The sequence below is a fragment of the Oncorhynchus masou genome, chromosome 11 (assembly GCF_036934945.1).
Source record: "Oncorhynchus masou masou isolate Uvic2021 chromosome 11, UVic_Omas_1.1, whole genome shotgun sequence".
Taxonomy (NCBI): Eukaryota; Metazoa; Chordata; class Actinopteri; order Salmoniformes; family Salmonidae; genus Oncorhynchus; species Oncorhynchus masou.
Genome location: NC_088222.1, coordinates 35,477,604 through 35,497,264, shown reverse-complemented (window position 1 = coordinate 35,497,264; position 19,661 = coordinate 35,477,604). Strand labels below are relative to the sequence as shown.

Genomic DNA, 19,661 nt, shown 5'->3' with positions numbered 1-19,661 from the left:
CTACCTCATATCGGACACTTGTGGTATCCTCGAGTTCATCTGACTATGGGGATGATAGAATGCCTCATTGCCAAATTCCTGAAGTAACCCATTAACCTTCCACAGCAACAAGCTTTCTGATGGATGGAGTGGGGTCTTGTGCCATCAGTGTTTACCCAGACCCAGAGGGGTTAATGTGGGCATGTGTTTGGCATCATATCTGGCCGATATCTGGGTTTCTATTCTGCCATTATGATACTATTTTACTAAACAGAGGTAGTACTAGCTACGTTAGTGATGAACCGTAATACTGGCAATAAGGATCTTGACATTTCTTATTTTACTTATCACTATTATAAGGGAAGTTGTTTGTTGGAGCGAAGGGGGACTGGGCAAGGGTGAGCATGGCTGTTGAATGAGAATACATTATTGTAGGGATTATTGTGCTCTCACATCACACAATCTTCCACCTACAGTCAGTGGGCTTTTTTCTTTATCTCGTAGGATAAATGGTCACAGAACTACTGCCATGCATAGACCCAGACACTGCAGACTTCATTACTGAATACAATTCCTTAGGATTTCTGTTTTTCCTATTCAGAATATGAATGCTTTGATTGGTCAAAGCATTTTTATTTAAACCTTTATTTAACTTGTCAAGTCAGTTAAGAACAAATTCTTATTTACATTGACGGCCAAACTCTAACCTAGACCATGCTGGGCCAATTGTGTGTCGCCCTATGAGACTCCTGATCACAGCCGGTTATGATACAGCCTGGATTCGAACCAGGGTCTGTAGTGACGCCTCTAGCACTGAGATGCAGTGCCTTAGACAGCTGTGCCACTTGGGAGCTCATATTGTATTTAATGGGTTGCAAACTGTGAGGGAAACAGAGGCTCTCGCTCCTCTTGTTATGCCAATTTTAATTAACAGATATGCACTTTTGAAAACGCTTCAACAAGCAATAATCTTTCAGAAAAAGCATTATTATTCAACATTTTAAAGTCCATTCAATGCAGAACAAGGGCATGAACTAAAAAAAAGACTGGGGTACAGCTATGGGACCTTGTGTCAAATGGAATCAACAAGAGATTTCACTGAGGCTGGCAAAGTCCCCGCCAAAATGAATTAGTGATTCTGTAAGTTCTCATTTGCAACTGTGGGACTGGGACAGCCAGAAGCATGCCTCCCCCAGGAATCCAGTTGCATCGCTCCAGCATTCCTTTGGAGCAATCCTGTGCTTCAATCGTTTCTCTAAATTCTAGATTAGAAAGAGCAGGGTAGTTGGACACCCTACCATGCTGTGAAAAACTCTAGCTGCAATAGCCCACCAGCTACCTCAGGAGTTATGATTATGTATGAGGGGGAGAAATTAACATTTGAAAGGGAGATAAAAAAACAAAAAAAGTATGTGGACACCCCTTCAAATTAGTGGATTCAGCAATTTCAGCCAAACCCGTTGCTGACAGGTGTATAAAATCGAGCACACAGCCATGCAATTTCCAGAGACAAACATTGGCAGTAGAATGGCCTGTACTGAAGAGCTCAGTGACTTTCAACATGGCACCGTCATAGGATGTTACCTTTCCAACAAGTCAGTTCGTCAAATTTCAGCTCGAGCAGGGCGTATACGACAGTCAGCAATGGATGAGGCTGAAATAGCCGAATCCACTAATTTGAAGGGGTGTGCACATACTTGTAGTGTACATACACAGCCCAACACACACACACTTTTTTGCACTGACTCTATTTACACACATTGGACTGTACTCACACATACTTACACCCCAACACACACACATGCATACTGACGCCACACTCACACACCTTCACACTCACCACATACACTGCTGCTACTGTCTTATCTATCCTGTTGCCTAGCCACTTTACCCCTACTCTATGTACATAGTTACCTCAATTACCTCGTAGCCCTGCACAAGACTCTTACTGGTACTCCCTGTATATAGCCACGTTATTTTTTTACTCGTTATTCATTATTCACTGTGTATTTAATTATTTGTACCTTTTTTAAAATATCTTTAACATTGTTGGAGAAAGACCTGTAAGTAAGCATTTCACTGTTTAGTTTACACCTGTTGTTAATGAGGCAGGTGACAAATAAAATAAAATGTTATCTTTATTATGACTAATTTCTGAGAAGTCTTACCTGTTCTGTCTTTCGGCCAGGCAGTAATACCCAGGGAGTCGCTGACTGAGCGCAGTAATTCTTGTACATAGATGCGTCTGTGATCGAGGTGGCCCATGCATCCCAGCATCACGCCCCCATGGCCATTTAATAAAGGTGAAGTGGCCAGTAATGTTTCATAAGGAACACATTACGGTCCACCTCTGCTTCACCCCCGCCAGGCAGACACCTCTCATTGGTGTGCAGATTATTCCACTGATGCTCTTGCCCTCCATAAAAAAAATCTTGACCTCTCTCTCTCTCACACACACACACACACACACACACAAATATACATACACATACTGTACGTATGCATGTAAGCATATACAGTGCCTTTGGAAAGTATTCAGACACCTTAAGTTCATTTTGTTACGTTACAGCCTTATTCTAAAATGGATTAAATAAAAATCCTCAGCAATCGACACACTACCCCATAATGACAAAGCGAAAACAGATTTTTTATTTTTTTTTGCAAATGTATTTCAAATGGAAAAACAGATACCTTATTTACATACGTATTCAGACACTGCTATGAGACTCCAAATTGAGCTCAGGTGCATCCTGTTTCCATTGATCATGCTTGAGATGTTTCTACGACTTGATTGTGGTAAATTAAAATAATTGCACATGATTTGGAAAGGCACCTGTCTATTTTATTTATTTTATTTCACCTTTATTTAACCAGGTAGGCAAGTTGAGAACAAGTTCTCATTTACAACTGCTACCTGGCCAAGATAAAGCAAAGCAGTTCGACACATACAACGACACAGAGTAAAACAAACAGTCAATAATACAGTAGAAAAATAAGTCTATATACGATGTGAGCAAATGAGGTGAGATAAGGGAGGTAAAGGCAAAAAAAGGCCATGGTGGCAAAGTAAATGCAAAATAGCAAGTAAAACACTGGAATGGTAGATTCGCAGTGGAAGAATGTGCAAAGTAAAAATAGAAATAATGGGGTACAAAGGAGCAAAATAAATAAATACAGTAGGGGAAGCGGTAGTTGTTTGGGCTAAATTATAGATTTTGTAGTTCGTTCCAGTCATTGGCAGCAGACAACTGGAAGGAGAGGCCGCCAAAGAAAGAATTGGTTTTGTGGGTGACCAGAGAGATATTCCTGCTGGAGCGCGTGCTACAGGTGGATGCTGCTATGGTGACCAGCGAGCTGCAGGGTCTTGTAACTAGCAGGGTCTTGTAGATGACCTGGAGCCAGTGGGTTAGGTGACGAGTATGAAACGAGGGCCAGCCAACGAGAGCGTACAGGTCGCAATGGTGGGTAGTATATGGGGCTTTGGTGACAAAACAGATGGCACTGTGATAGACTGCATCCAATTTATTGAGTAGGGTATTGGAGGCTATTTTGTAGATGACATCGCCAAAGTTGAGGATCGGTAGGATAGTCAGTTTTACGAGGGTATGTATGGCAGCATGAGTGAAGGATGCTTTGTTGCGAAATATGATGCCAATTCTAGATTTAACTTTGGATTGGAGATGTTTGATGCAAGTCTGGAAGGAGAGTTTACAGTCTAACCAGACACCTAGGTATTTACAGTTGTCCGCATATTCTAAGTCAGAACTGTCCAGAGTAGTGATGCTGGACGGGCGGGCAGGTGCAGGCAGCGATCGGTTGAAGATCATGCATTTAGTTTGACTTGTATTTAAGAGCAGTTGGAGGCCACGGAAGGAGAGCTGTATGGCATTGAAGCTCGTCTGGAGGGTTGTTAACAGTGTCCAAAGAAGTGCCAGAAGTATTCAGAATTGTGTCGTCTGCGTAGAGGTGGATCAGAGACTCACCAGCAGCAAGAGCGACATCATTGATGAATACAGAGAAGAGAGTCGGCCTAAGAATTTAACCGTGTGGCACCCCATAGAGACTGTCAGAGGCCCGGACAACAGGCCCTTCGATTTGACACACTGAACTCTATCTGCGAAGTAGTTGGTGAACCAGGCGAGGCAATCATTTGAGAAATCAAGGTTATCGAGTCTGCCGATGAGGATGTGGTGATTGACAGAGTCGAAAGCCTTTGCCAGGTCGATGAATACGGCTGCACAGTAATGTCTCTTATCGATGGCGTTTATGATGTCGTCTAGGACCTTGAGCGTGGCTGAGGTGTACCCATGACCAGCTCTGAAACCAGATTGCACAGCGGAGAAGGTACGGTGTGATTCAAAATGGTCGGTAATCTGTTTGTTAACTTGGCTTTCGAAGACCTTAGAAAGACAGGGTAGGATAGATATAGGTCTGTAGCAGTTTCAGTCTAGAGTGTCACCTCCTTTGAAGAGGGGGATGACCACGGCAGCTTTCCAATCTTTCGGAATCTCAGACGACACGAGAGGTTGAACAGGCTAGTAATAGGGGTGGCAACCATTTCGGCAGATAATTTTAGAAAGAAAGGGTCCAGATTGTCCAGCCCGTCTGATTTGTAAGGGTCCAGATTTTGCAGCTCTTTCAGAACATCAGCTGACTGGATTTGGGGAAAGGAGAAATAGGGAAGGCTTGGACGAGTTGCTGTGGGGGGTGCAGTGCTGTTGACCGGAGTAGGGGTAGCCAGGTGGACAGCGTGGCCAGCCGTAGAAAAATGCTTATTGAAATTCTCAATTATAGTGGATTTATCGGTGGTGACAGTTTCCTATCCTCAGTGCAGTGGGAAGCTGGGAGGAGGTGTTCTTATTCTCCATGGACTTTAGTGTCCCAGAAATTTTGAGTTTATGTTGAGTTTGTGTTGCAGGAAGTACATTTCTGCTTGAAAAAGCTAGCCTTGGCTTTTCTAACTGTCTGTGTATATTGGTTTCTAACTTCCCTGTAAAGTTGCATATCACGGGGGCTGTTCGATGCTAATGCAGAACGCCATAGAATGTTTTTGTGTTGGTTAAGGGCAGTCAGGTCTGGAGAGAACCAAGGGCTAGCTTTTTCAAGCTGGTTCTAAATTTCTTTAATGGGGCATGCTTATTTAAGATTGTGAGGAAGGCATTTTTTTTAATAACCAGGCGTACTCTACTGACGGGCCTGCTCGCTGAAGTGTTTCAGGGAGTGTTTCAGGGAGTTGTTGTTTGAGTGGAGGTCGTTTGACCGCTGACCAATTACAGATGCAGGCAGTGATCGCTGAGATCTTGTTTGAAAACAGCAGAGGTGTATTGAGAGAGTAAGTTGGTCAGGATGATATCCTTGAGGGTGCCCGTGTTTACGGCTTTGGGGTGGTACCTGGTAGGTTCATTGATAATTTGTGTGAAATTGAGGGCATCTAGCTTATATTGTAGGATGGCTGGGGTGTTAAGCATGTCCCAGTTTAGGTCACCTAGCAGCATGAGCTCTGAAGATAAATGGGGGACAATCAGTTCACATATGATGTCCAGAGCACAGCTGGGGGCAGAGGGTGGTCTATAGCAGGCGGCAACGGTGAGAGACTTGTTTTTAGAGAGGTTGATTTTTAAAAGTAGAAGTTCAAATTGTTTGGGTACAGACCTGGATAGTAGGACAGAACTCTGCAGGGTATCTCTGCAGTAGATTGCAACACCGCCCCCTTTGGTCGTTCTATCTTGTCTAAAAATGTTGTAGTTAGGGATGGAGATTTCAGAGTTTTTGGTGGTCTTCCTACGCCAGAATTCAGACACGGCTCGGACATCCGGGTTGGCAGAGTGTGCTAAAGCAGTGAATAGAACAAACTTAGGGAGGAGGCTTCTAATGTTAACATGCATGAAACCAAGGCTATTACGGTTACAGAAGTCATCAAAAGAGAGTGCCTGGGGAATAGGAGTGGAGCTTGCCACTGCAGGGCCTGGATTCACCTCTACATCACCAGAGGAACAGAGGAGGAGTAGGATAAGGGTACAGCTAAAAGCTATGAGAATTGGTTGTCTAGGACGTCTGGAACAGAGAGTAAAAGGAGCAGATTTCTAGGGCCGATTAAAATTAATTCAAGGTTTTGTGTACAGACAAAGGTATGGTAGGATGTGAATACAGTGGAGGTAAACCTAGGCATTGAGTGATTATGAGAGAGATATTGTCTCTAGAAACATCATTGAAACCAGGTGATATCATTGCATGTGAGGGTGGTGGAACTGAAAGGTTGGATAAGGTATAATGAGCAGGGCAGGGCAGAGGCTTTACAGTGAAATCAACCAATAAACACTAACCAGAACAGCAATGGACAAGGCATATTAACATTAAGGAGAGGCATGCTTAGCCGAGTGATCATAAGGGTCCAGTGAGTAGTGAGGTTGGTTGGGGTCTCTGCGATTCAGACAGCTAGCCGGGCCATGGGTAGCAAGCTGGCAGAGGATGGAGGTCTGTTTTTAGCCACCTCGTGCGCTTCCGTCAGTAGATTAGTGGGGTTCTGTGTGGTAGAGGGGACCAATCCAATTGGCAAAGTATATATAGATTATAGTCACCCCAAAAAATTGTCCGATGGACCTATTCAAATAGCAGACGATAAGACCACTAACGTTTAGCGGGCCGCAGATAGGCGTTCAGGTAACGTCACAACGGAGGGGCCAGTTGGATAACTCCCTCGGGCAGATAACGTCGGTATTCCAGTTGTGAAGGCCTGGTGGGGCTCCGCGTCTGTAGTAAAACGGGTCCGCATAGGTGATTGTAGCCCAGGAGTGGCTGATGGAACTCTTCAGCTGGCTAGCTCTGGAATAATTGATGTTTGCTCCGGGACTGACGTAAGCCTATAGTCACTTGGATAGCAGCTAGCTTGCTACAAGATCCAGGTGTAAATGTCCAGAGCTTGGGGTAGAAATCCGGGGATATGGAGAGAAAATAGGTCCGGAATGCTCTGGTCTGAGTCGCGTTGTACAAAACTGGCGATAGCTTTTCGAGCGAAAGGATAGCTGATGACCGCCAACCGTGGTTAGCTGAATACTAACGTTAGCCAGTGAATTGGCTAGCTTCTGTTGTGGATTTCAGATTTGAGGTGAATAATACTTTTTTTAATATAAATTGGTGAGGCGGGTTGCAGGAGAGTGTTTTGAAGTTGAGTTTTTAGAAAGATATATTTTTCTTCTTTTTTTTCTATCAAAGGACGTCTGACTGCTATGCCATCTTGGATGAAAAATTATTTAAGGTCCCATAGTTGACATGCATGTCAGAGCAAAAACCAAGCCATTAGGTTGAAGGAATTGTCAATAGAATTCCGAGACAGGACTGTGTCGAGGCACAGATCTGGGGAAGGGTAGCAAGTGGCCTCCCTCATTCTACAATGGTAGAAGTTTAGTTACCACCATGACTCTCCTAGAGCTGGCTGCCTGCCTGTCCAAACTGAGCAAATCGGGGTAGAAGGGTCTTGGTCAGGGAGGTGACCAAGGACCGGAGTTTCTCTGTGGAGATGGGAGAACCTTCCAGAAGGACAACCATCTCTGCAGCACTCCACCAATCAGGCCTTTATGGTAGAGTGGCCAGATGGAAGCCACTCCTCAGTAAAAGGCACATGACAGCCTGCTTGGAGTTAGCCAAAAGGCACCAAAAGACTCTCAGACCATGAGAAACAAGATTTTCTGGTCTGATGAACCAAGATTGAACTCTTTGGACTGAATGACAAGCGTCACATCTGGAGGAAACCTGGCACCATCCCTACGGTGAAGCATGTTGGTGGTGGCAGCATCATGCTGTGGGGATGTTTTTCAGCGGCCAAGACTGGGAGACTAGTCAGGATTGAGGGAAAGATGAACGGAGAAAAGTATTCACCTTCCAACAGGACAATGACACTAAGCACACAGCCAAGACAACGCAGGAGTGGCTTCGGGACAAGTCTTTGAATGTCCTTGAGTGGCCCAGCCAGAGCCTGGACTGAAAATAGCAGTGCAGCAACCAGAGACCTGAAAATAGCTGTGCAGCAACGCTTCCCATCCAACCTGACATAGCTTGAGAGGATCTGCAGAGTAGAATGGGAGAAACTCCCCAAATACAGGTGTGCCAAGCTTATAGCGACATACCCAAGAAGACTTGAGTCTTTATTCGCTGCCAAAGGCGCTTCAACAAGGTACAGTGTAAAAGGTCTGTGATATTTCTGTTGCAAAAACCTATTTTTGCTATTGTGTGTAGATTGATGAGGGGGAAAAATAACTTAATCAATTTTAGAATAAGGCTGTAACATAGCAAAAATGGAAAAAGATGGGGTCTGAATACTTTCCGAAGGCACTGTACCTTATGCACGTACACACACACAGACTAACTGCCACCCACAATCACAACCTGTTTCCCTCTGACAAAAAAAAGGTGTACAGTAAGGCCCCCCCATCTCAGAAAGCCATGGGGTCTGTGGAGTCCAGCAATGTGTGTGTGCGCTAAGAGCTCCATCAGAGCCCAGTAGAGGGGACTGAACGAGAGGGGACTGAATGACGAAGGAGAAGAGGTCTGTGGCTCTCTACAACTCCCTCTGTGCCTGGTCTAGATGTGCTCTGGTTTGCATGGTGAATTTCTGTTCTTCCTCCATGTTTGAAAGCCATGGTTTCTCTGCTCTACCATCCAAGCCTTGGCACTGAGGAGCCATCCCAGAGATGTGTGAGGCTGCAGCCCTGACGGGCAGGCCTGATAGTGTCTGCTAATGTGGCAGCTCTGCTGCGAGGGAGGAATGACTGTTTTAAATACGGGTTAAAAAACATTTGCATATGTACAGATGTAAGTCCTGATCTCTTAGAATAGAACACAGACGTGATACAATGGAGTTATACAATAATTATACACTATCACAGTGTAATGAGCAGTCGCTATATTACAGTTCATTAACAGAATTGTTTGCTATGGTTTTACCGTACACAAAGTAACAGAAGTGATCGTCTGAATCAATCCTCTAATTATCTCAGGTTATTTCTCCTTATCATAAGACTGACTGGGTTTTGTTTTTGTTATCGTCCCTCAGAGCTGCCTGAGCCCTGCCTGCGTGTCCTCGGGCTGCAGGCAGTGGTTGCCAGATTAGTACGTACAGTCAGTCCAGGTGTTAGCGGTTGCCAGGTTGGATGAGGTGTTATCCAGGGACTTGTACTGTGACCTGCTGCTAGGTAAAGTGTGGAGGAGGAGGTGGTGGTGCTCACCTCGCCTGCCAGAAGAATTGAGATTTAACAGCTTAGTGAGCTTCCAACAGCTGAGGGCTGGTATTGTCTGGGTTCAACACACACAGCTGTGAACACTGGCACTGCTGGATTAACCTGGCCATGTAGCACACTGGATAACAGCTCTGTCTTGACATATCCAACTGCTGTGTGAATGGTGTGGGTGTGTGTGTGTGTACATCTACAAAGATTGTCATGGTTGCGATGTAGATGAGTCATGACCAGCCTCCAGAAACATTGATTTGAAAGATTTGTAGAAGTCCATCCTCATCTTTTGTTTGTCTCTAAAGGGAAATGGTTATGTTGACACGCTAGAGAGTTTCACGGTTTGGAGGAACCGGTTGTCTAGCAATCAAATCAATGCACAACATAATCCTTTCCTCACTCCCATACATAGCTGCCAAAACAATGAGTCACACATTGTCCTTTCAGACATCTTCTTTTAAATACTTAATCTGAGTCTGTAAAAAACACTTCCTTCCTTAAACAGTATATAAACCCCCCAAAGCTTCAAAATGCAATTTTGACATTCAGACTTCATAGTAACAGAACTGTCTCTCAGTGGAAGTGGTGTGCTTTTCAAATAGAACTGACTGAACTTTTAGATGGTGGTAGCCAGTCCAGGCAACTGGCATATATTTCTTCTCTGCACCTACAGTACCAGTCAAAAGTTTGGACATACCTACTCAATACAGTGTTTTTCTTTATTTTTACTATTTTCTACTTTGTAGAATAATAGTGAAGACATCAAAACTATGCTTAATAAATTATTCCATGTGTTATTTCAAAGAAGTGTTAAATCAAAATATATTTGACATTCTTCAAAGTAGCCAACCTTTGCCTTGATGACAGCTTTGCACACTCTTGGCATTCTCTTAAGCAGCTTCACCTGGAACTGGTCTTTTACCAAATAGGGCTATCTTCTGTAAACCACCCTTACCGTGTCACAATACAACTGATTGGTTCGAACACATTAAGGAAAGAAATTCCACAAATTAACTTTTAACAAGGCACACCTGTTAATTGAAATGCATTCCAGGTGACTACCTCATGAAGCTGGTTGAGAGAATGCCAAGAGTGTGCAAAGCTGTCATCAAGGCAAAGGTTGGCTACTTTGAAGACTGTCAAATATATTTTGATTTAACACTTTGCTTAATATATGATTCCATATGTGTTATTTCATAGTTTTGATGTCTTCACTATTATTCTACAATGTAGAAAAGAGTAAAAATAAAGAAAAACCCTTGAATGAGTAGGTGTGTCCAGACTTTTGACTGGTACTGTGTATTGGAGGAGGAGGCAATGATGTGCTCTGCTTGAACCTGTTAAGGGCCCTCTGCCTGCCCAACAAAACGGGGAGCCCGGCTGCTGCTGTGTAATACATTGATGGATGAGGCCTGTGTGTGTGTGTCTACTCTGTATCTCCCCTGTCCTGGAACCTATCTCCATTTTGAGAGAGAAGATGAGAGGAGATTAGAAGCGTGGTGGCTTGCAGGTTGGGCCGAGCCAAGGTCCCAGAAGGGCCCACATCTTACAATGACACGCGAGTCAAAGGATTCCCTGTCACTCCCTGAGATATACACCAGTTACGTCCATACACTTTCACAATGAAGAGTTGCAGTCTCTGCAAATCGAAGGCAGTCACTGCCTGTCCCTCTCTGGTGCAGGTTTTCCTCTCTGTAGATATATCTGTGAGCGCTGACAGTACATCTGTTTAGTGTCTCCACCTTTCTTCCACCCTTTCAGTAGGAGTAGGCCTCAGATTCATGGCTAATGGGATAGCTTGCTCTGAGCTGTGCTGAAAGCTATTCGTCCAGGCATGTGTGTTTCTACTATAGATTATGTTATGTGGCCTAATGTAAGTGTCTCATACCTCTGTGGCCCATGGGGACAGGGCTGCCTTGGTGTGGAGCAGCGATGAGAGACAAAAGCAGACTGACCCGTCACAAAAAACGGCAGAGATTTATCTGGGTGGATTCTCCTGACCTGATTCTATCTCTGTCTTACACAGTGAAGACCGGCAAAATGTCCTGACTTCTGAGAATTTTAGTTGGTTTACTATTCTTATAAGGACTTTAAATATAGTTTAGTAAAACGTGTCCACACACACACACACTCACACACACACTAAAGCATAACTGTGATCAGAAGTGACAGTGATGTGATTGATAGTGGCTGTCAATGTCAACGCTTATACAGTAATTAGGGCTCCATGGAATGCTAGTTGGGAGCCAGGGGCTAGAGAGAGGACCCAGGCGCTAGAGAGAGGAGGAGGGTAACATCGATGAGTGGGGGGATATTCATTTGGATGAGAGGGATGGAGGGGAAGAGAAGGAAAAAGAGGGAGAAAGTGAATTTGGATGAGCGAGAAAGAGAGAAAAGAAGGAAGTGAATTTGATGAGAGGGAAGGAGGTGGAGAAAGAGGGAGAAAGACGGGGAGTATTTGGTATTTTATTAGGTTCCTCATTAGCTGTTGTGATAGCAGCAACTACTATTCCTGGGGTCCACACAAAACATGACATATTACCGAACATGAATAGACAAAAACAGCTCAAGGTTAGAACTACATACATTTTAAAAGCTTTGTGCCGTGAGGTGTGCTTTGTGCCGTGAGGTGTTGCTTTATCGTTTATTTGTTTTTGTTTTTAATTTATTTATAAACACAAATCAAACAGAAACAACACAAAAATAACACAGCCACCACACCACAATATGCCCACACCTGTCCATCAGCGCACAAAAACACACTGTAGCCACCCCTTTCAATACACATATACAACCGGTCTTACGTAGCAAAATCTGAATTTGTGTTTTTTACATTTGATAAAAGTAGAGACTCAGAGCTAGAAAATGGTATATCATGCACTACAGATGAGGAACAATGGGAAAGTAATTCTGCTTTGAAAGTTGATCAATTTGAAACCCCCCTTTTGAGAAAATGGCCCTTGACTAATTTTGTACACCTACTGGAGAGCTCTTCTTTGTCTACACCCATTCAGCGTTATTCACACCCTCTTAAGCCTTAGCCCCACCCATCACTCTTGTGAAGTGGAGTCTTTTGCTAAGAAATGTAGCTAGCTAGCTAGCTAATCAATTAACCATAATCCCAACCCATAGATACAGTACACACTGATTGTCATAATTAGCCACAATGATGAAAAACTTTGGGCAAAAATACATCTAGCAAGTGGATGGGTCACTATTGTCTAGACATGTACACATGTTCATGAAATTCAATTGATGGCTGTAATCACCCCCAGACACACCTTGCTAACTTGATGGGTCATGTAATCATTCTCTTGTGAAGTGGAGTCTTTTGTTTAGACATGTAGCTAGCTATCTAGCTAAACAATGAACCATAATCCCAACCCATAGCTACAGTACAAAAAGCCTTAGCCCCAACCATCTCTTAAGGGTTCACATATGAGGCCATGTGCTAAACAGAGTGAGTATGGTAGTGTACTAAACAGCCAAATATTTCAAGACTAAAGGCTGGTTGATACTACGTCTATTGACATGTCTTTAGGCAGTTGTCACAGTGACATCATGAACATTACATTTTTGTCCGACATCTAACTTGTCGTTGTCATTATGAAAAAGTATAAACATAAAAACTACAGACTGCATAACGTCAGCAGCCTGGTGGTCCAGGCTAAAAAATACATTTCGTTAAGGGGGGTGCTAATGAGCAAGCCATGGAGTAGGTAGTGTTTTTCCCAGCTCCTGCTCAAATTGTGTTTATTTAGTACTTTCTTTGTGCTTTGACCCCAAAAAAACAAGGAAACACAACATTTGAATGACTTGCTTTACTTTGTTCAACTTTTGTTTTAATGCGTAAATGGCGCATAACCTGCAAAAGTTTAAGTTCACTGGAGTCGCTGACAAAAGAGGAAACACTAGGCCAAAGACGAGGAGCTCGAGTTCTTCAACAAGTGGGAGCAGCGGCTCCTCCCTTTTGGCTCGGTGAAAAAAAATGAACATTAAGGATTTGAAGGCAAAGATTCTTGCTGCCCTCAGAGAGGACATTTCATCTATATTGAAGTCGAAACTCGAGGTGCTTCGTGAGGCCTTAAATTTTATTAAGTCATAGTTACAAGCAGTCAAGAATGAACTCGTAAAGCATACAGCAATGGTTCATACTGAACTGGATACAGTAAAGAAAACCGTCTCAGACATGGAAAAAGGCTTCCCAACATACTCAGACGACATGACTCTGCTACAAACCGAGGTTAAGGAGCTCAAAACTGATGTGACTAGCCTTAAAACTTCTTAAGGTATAGGGGGCAGCATTTTCACTTTTGGATAAATTGCATGCCCAATTTCAACTTCCTGCTATTCATGCCAAGAATATAAGATATGCATATTATTAGTAGATTTGGATAGAGCACACTGAAGTTTCTAAAACTGTTTGAATCATGTCTGTGAGTATAACAGAATTTATGTAGCAGGCAAAACCCTTTTTTGAGGTCTGTCCAGTGCGTTCTCATTGGGAAACGATATTTATTAGGAACTTGTTTTCAGTTCCTACCGCTTCCACTGGATGTCACCAGTCTTTGGAATTTGGTTGGGGTTATTCCTTTATGCAATGAAGAAGTACGGCCATCAAGGAACTGGGTAACACTGTTGAGAGTTGCGCAAGACTTGAAAAGTAGCTTGGTTTGTTGTCTTCCTGTATTGAACATAGATAGACCAGTCTTCAATTTGAGCGATTATTAACATTTAAAAATACCTAAAGTTGTATTATAAAAGTAGTTTGAGATGTTTTGGCGAAGTTTACAGACAACTTTTGAAATATTTTGTAGTGACGTTGCGCAATTTGGAAGCTGTTTTTTTTCTGGATCAAACGCGCCAAATAAATTGACATTTTGGATATACAGTGGGGCAAAAAAGTATTTAGTCAGCCACCAATTGTGCAAGTTCTCCGACTTAATGTAATCCCAAACACACCGCCTGGGCAATGAAGGAGTGGCTTCGTAAGAAGCATTTGAAGGTCCAGGAGTGGCTTCGCAAGAAGCATTTCAAGGTTTGGCTTAGCCAGTCTCCAGATCTCAACCCCATAGAAAATCTTTGGAGGGAATTGAAAGTCTGTGTTGCCCAGCAACAGCCCCAAAACATCACTGCTCAAGAGGAGATCTGCATGGAGGAAAGGGCCAAAATACCAGCAACAGTGTGTGAAAACCTTGTAAAGACTTACAGAAAACGTTTGACCTCATTGCCAACAATGGGTATATAACAAAGTATTGAGACACTTTTGTTATTGACTAAATACTTATTTTCCACCATAATTTGCAAATAAATGCATTAAAAATCCTACAATGTGATTTTCTTGATTTTTTTTCTACTTTTGTCTGTCATAGTTGAAGTGTACCTATGATGAAAATTACAGGCCTCATCTTTTTAAGTGGGAGAACTTGCACAATTGGTGGCTGACGAAATATTTTTTGCCCCACTGTATATGGACGGAATTAATCGGAAAAAAAGGACCAATTGTGATGTTTATGGGACATATTGGAGTGCCAACAAAAGAAGCTCATCAAAGGTAAGGCATGTTTTATATTTTATTTCTGTGTTTTGTGTAGTGCCTGCAGGGTTGAAATATGCTACCCTCTTTGTTTACTCTTGTGCTATCATCAGATAATAGCTTCTTATGCTTTAGCCGAAAAGCCATTTTAAAATCTGACATGTTGGCTTGATTCACAACGAGTGTAGCTTTAATTGAGTATCTTAGATGTGTGATTTAATGAAAGTTTGATTTTTATATAATTTTATTTGAATTTGATGCGCTGCATTTTCCCTGGCTTTTGGCCAAGTGGGACGCAAGCTTCCCCGATACCATAAGAAGTTAAGGAACAATGCATACATTTACAACGTCATACGTGAAGATCCAATATCAGGATCATGGGTGTGGCTGAGGACCTAGGCTCAAGTTGGACTTCATCTGTCTCAAAGTTATAGAAGGAAGCCCTCAAAATGGATAAAGACATCCTTGTAGACCGCTCACATTGGGCCTCTCAAATAAGAAAGCCTGGCGGAAAACTTCGCATCATTGTGGATAAACTACAGTATTGATGTTCTTCGGCGTGCCAGAGAATTTGACCCATGCAACGGAGCATCCATCTCTATCCCAGACTATGCCCCCAGCGTTGCTCGTGACCGTGCCGTTTTCAATGATGTCAAGAGTCTGCTCCATGGATGGACCGACGTTCGGTATGGTGAGACTTTTCCTTTCCATCTCCATATGGAACGGCACAGAGAAGGAATTCCAAGACTCCCATAAGGTGATAGCCTTCGTGAAGGCGAACATTCAACCGAGGTCGGACAATGCAAATGGCTGAATGTTCACCTATTAGGTGAATAGATTAATGGACCATCATGTCTGCAGACTCAGCACTGCAGACTCAGTCTCTCTTTTGTAGATACTGTATAACATTGCCAGTGGCATCAGTTGAAATTGTTATTATTAGGTAACGTGAGTCGTACCATTTGGTTGACGTTGTTATTAGGTAACGTGAGTCGTACCATTTGGTTGACGTTGTTATTAGGTAACGTGATTCGTACCATTTGGTTGATGTTGTTATTAGGTAACGTTAGTGCCTTAGTTCTGGTGAGTCAGTTTTCCTTTTATTTTATTTTATCATGAAGCTGCTCATTTTAATTTCTCGATGGTACCCGTATTCAGGGTAAATAAGTATTCCTATATTTTAAATCCTTCACTATTTCAGCACAGCTCTCTACTCGTTAGGTTTAGTGTTCCCCACTACAAGCACATTGTGTGGATATCTTTGCATGGGGATTAGCGGTTACCTTGTTCTATTAGGTGACAAGGGTGGGTTTTCTTTTTCATACCAGCCATATTTATTCATTTATTTATATTGTATTTGTTCAATTTTGTGATATCCAATTGGTAGTTACAGTCATGTCCCATTGCTGCAACTCCCGTACGGACTCGGGAGAGGCGAAGCTTGTGAGTCATGCGTCATCCGAATTACAACCCTGCTTCTTGACACACTGCTTGCTTAACCCGGAAGCCAGCCGCACCCATGTGTCAGAGGAAACACTGTACAACTGGCGACCATGTCAGCGTGCATGCGTCTGACCCACCACAGGAGTCCCTAGGGCGTGACGGGACAAGACTCAGCATGCCATTTCTTTATTGTAGTGGGAAGACTGTACTGTATAAAACATGTTATCTTAGCTAACATTTATGCACCAAATTGGGATAACAACAGTTAATTCTTCACAAATGTATTTTCTCAATTACCAAATATGGACACACACCACCTAATACTAGGTGTTGATATGAATTGTGTATTGTCGCCCAATCTGGATCGTAGCTCTCATATGGGTATCCTCTTCATCAAAGACGGTATCTGCAATTCGGTATCCGCAATTCAGCTAATTCCAAATGATTTTGTTCAGTGTAAGATTAAGTGAAATATTCAATGTCTAGGGGAACTTACAAATAAAATCTTGGATTTGGATATGGCATATTCACACACTTCATCCTCAGATTTAATAAAACAAAGTTTGACACTTCAGACAGAATTTGATCTTCTTTCAACTTGACAAGCTGCAAATCAAATGAGTAAATCTTGTTTACAAAATGATGAACATGGAGAGAAATCAGTAAAGGCTAGCGCACCGGCTGCGTCAGAGAACCGCAAATCAAACCATACCTGAGATGACTGACGAGCTGGGTAACAAATGTATTGATCATTTAGAGCTCAATTCATGCTTTCAGAACTTTTACTCACAATTATACACTTGTTAATCCGCTGGTATTGCTACCTTACTCGACACCTTCTTTGAGATCTTAGATATTTCTACAGTTGTACCTGAGATGCTGAATTAGAAGAGCAGTGCTCTGTAGAAGAGAGTGTTGGCAATTAAATCTATGCAGTGTGGTAAATCCCCTTGACCCAATGGATTTCAGAGCGAAAGCTTAAAATAATTCTCAGATCAATTTTCTCCTCTCTTGCTTTCTGTATTTGAGGAATCATTCTCCTCAAACTCTTTACCCGCAACAATGAGACAGGCATGTATTTCACTTATTCTTAAAAAGAAGACTCTTGAGTGTGGTTCATATAGGCCAATTTCTTTATATAATTGCAATGTAAAGATACTTTGTAAAATGCTTGCCTGTCATTTGGAGTCGGTCCTTCCCTCCATTATCTCTACAGATCCAACTGGTTTAATAAAAAATATATAATTTTTTCAACAGACTTTTATAATATATTTTATCATCCCTCTTCATCTGGCACTCCAGAGATATTGTTATCACTTGATGCTGAGAAGGAGTTTGATCGGGTGGAGCAGGATTATATTTTTTATACTCTGTCCCAATTTCGGTCCCAATTTGATGTCCTGGATCAAAGTCCTTTTCTCCTCCACTATGGCTGCAGGTTAATATTTGTACGCACTATCTCCAACTTCAACGTGGGACAAGACAGGGTGGTCGTCTTTCCCCTCAACTGTTTGCCATCGCAATCGAGCCTTTAGCAATACGTAATAACACTACTATCAAAGGTATTCGAAGAGGGGGCTAAGAGCATAAAGTCTCACACAATGCGGATGACATGCTACTGTATATGTCTAACCCTTCAGCTGGTCTTCCAGATATTCAGGTTCTACTAAAGACAGTTGGTAAAATATCCGGGTACAAGGTTCATCTACGAAAAAGTGAATTGATACTTATTAATCCTTATGCCGTGCAAACTTATTTTAAGAATGACTCCAAAGAAATGGAAATATTTGGGTCACACACAATTTCAAAGTACTATGTCCCTCGACACTTCGCCTGAAACAGGATCTTGAACGCTGGGATTAACTTTCTCTTTCTTTGGTGAAAGAATTAACACTGTTAAAATGTATGTATTACCTTATCTCCATAGATGATGATAAACTGATATCTGCATATATCTGGAACAAGAAAAACCCTTGGATACATAAGAGAATATTGAGATCTCTCCCCCATTTTCTCCCCCATTTCTAAACTTTCAATATTATTACTTGGCAGTTAATATAAGAATCATTCTATATTGAATGCCAGAAATCCCAGATGTTACAGACCCAAAACTGCTCAACAATTGCATGAACCTGTTTCCAAATACACTAAGAACCTATTCTGAAACACTCTCAAATCTGGAAACAGTTCAGGCGATCATTTGATCTCAGTGAAATTTCAACTTCTGCTCCGTTATTAAAGTACCATACATTCTGTCCATTATTAGACCGGGTGTTTCATATCTGATCTGGAAAAGGGATCTCCTCACTGAACGACTTGTACATTGATATGGATCTTTTGAACAGTATGAAAGTTCAATATTCCTAGATACCATTTCTTTAGATCCAAAACTACACAATTGTAGGTGTCTTCATACTGACAGTTGTGTTGTCTTCGCTTGATATATTGTTGTCCCTGCATTTTTGTCCTTTGTGCAGTTTATCTGTGCCCAGTAATGTTTGTAACATGTTTTGTTCTGCTGCCATGTGGTGCTACCATGCTATGTTGTCATGTAATGTTGTTGACTTAGGTCCCTCTTTATGTAGTGTCTCTCTCTCAGTGGTGTTTGTTTTGTCCTATATTTGTACTTATTTTTGTTATTTTGAAGACCCCGTCACCGCAGCAGGCCTTTTGCCTTTTGGTAGGCCGTCGTTGTAAATAAGAATTTTTTCTTGACTTGCCAAGTTAAATAAAGGTCAAATAAAATAAATAAAAATGCTGTAGTCACTTCCCAACACACCCACCTGCCTCCCTTCTAGATTCTATTTTTAAAGTGAGCCCTTATATCAAAGGGGGCTTAAGCTTGATTTATACGTTATTAAACTCACACAATCTGGATTCCCTGAACTCTCTTAAGAACCAATTGGCTAAAGGAAGTTATGCTACATCTCAGGCTAGGGAAAATACGCTACTCCATTTTATATCTGGCAACCTTTCCTATCATTTGAAGAAGACATGAACCCAGCTAATTTCCCAACTCTATAAACCAACCCAAATGTATAATTTTTTATAACTATTTTTTTACTACTTTTTGTTTTCTCTTTAAAAAAAAACTTTTTAAAACTAATTGAATATATTACTGTTTGTATATCATGCCTGCTATAAGTCTGATATTGGGGTGGGGCTCTGTAAGAGCATGGGCGGGTTGGGTTGGGTTTGATTTGGAAGGGGATCCATGTGTGTTTTGCCTTCAACCTGTTCTGTCTGTGTTATCTGTATAATCATGAAAAATGGCAAATAAAAAAATCTTTGATGAAAAAAACAAACATGTTTGTAGTATACGTCAATCTACCAAACCAGGCAACTAAAAGCAACTTTCTAAACAATATTTTGGTTTGTTTACAGCTTTTTTAGCTCAGCTAGCTAATGTTAAGTGAGCTGGCTAACCAGTTCAAATAATGACCATATCATGTAGCTGACAAAGTCTTAACTTTAGCTAA

General features: G+C 42.0%; 1 protein-coding gene across 1 annotated transcript in view; it reads left to right on the top strand.

Annotated features, from left to right (window-relative positions):
- The window catches only part of LOC135548591 (LHFPL tetraspan subfamily member 7 protein), a 225,771-nt gene that overhangs the window by 1,452 nt on the left and 204,658 nt on the right, over nucleotides 1-19,661 (top strand). The window lies entirely within an intron of this gene.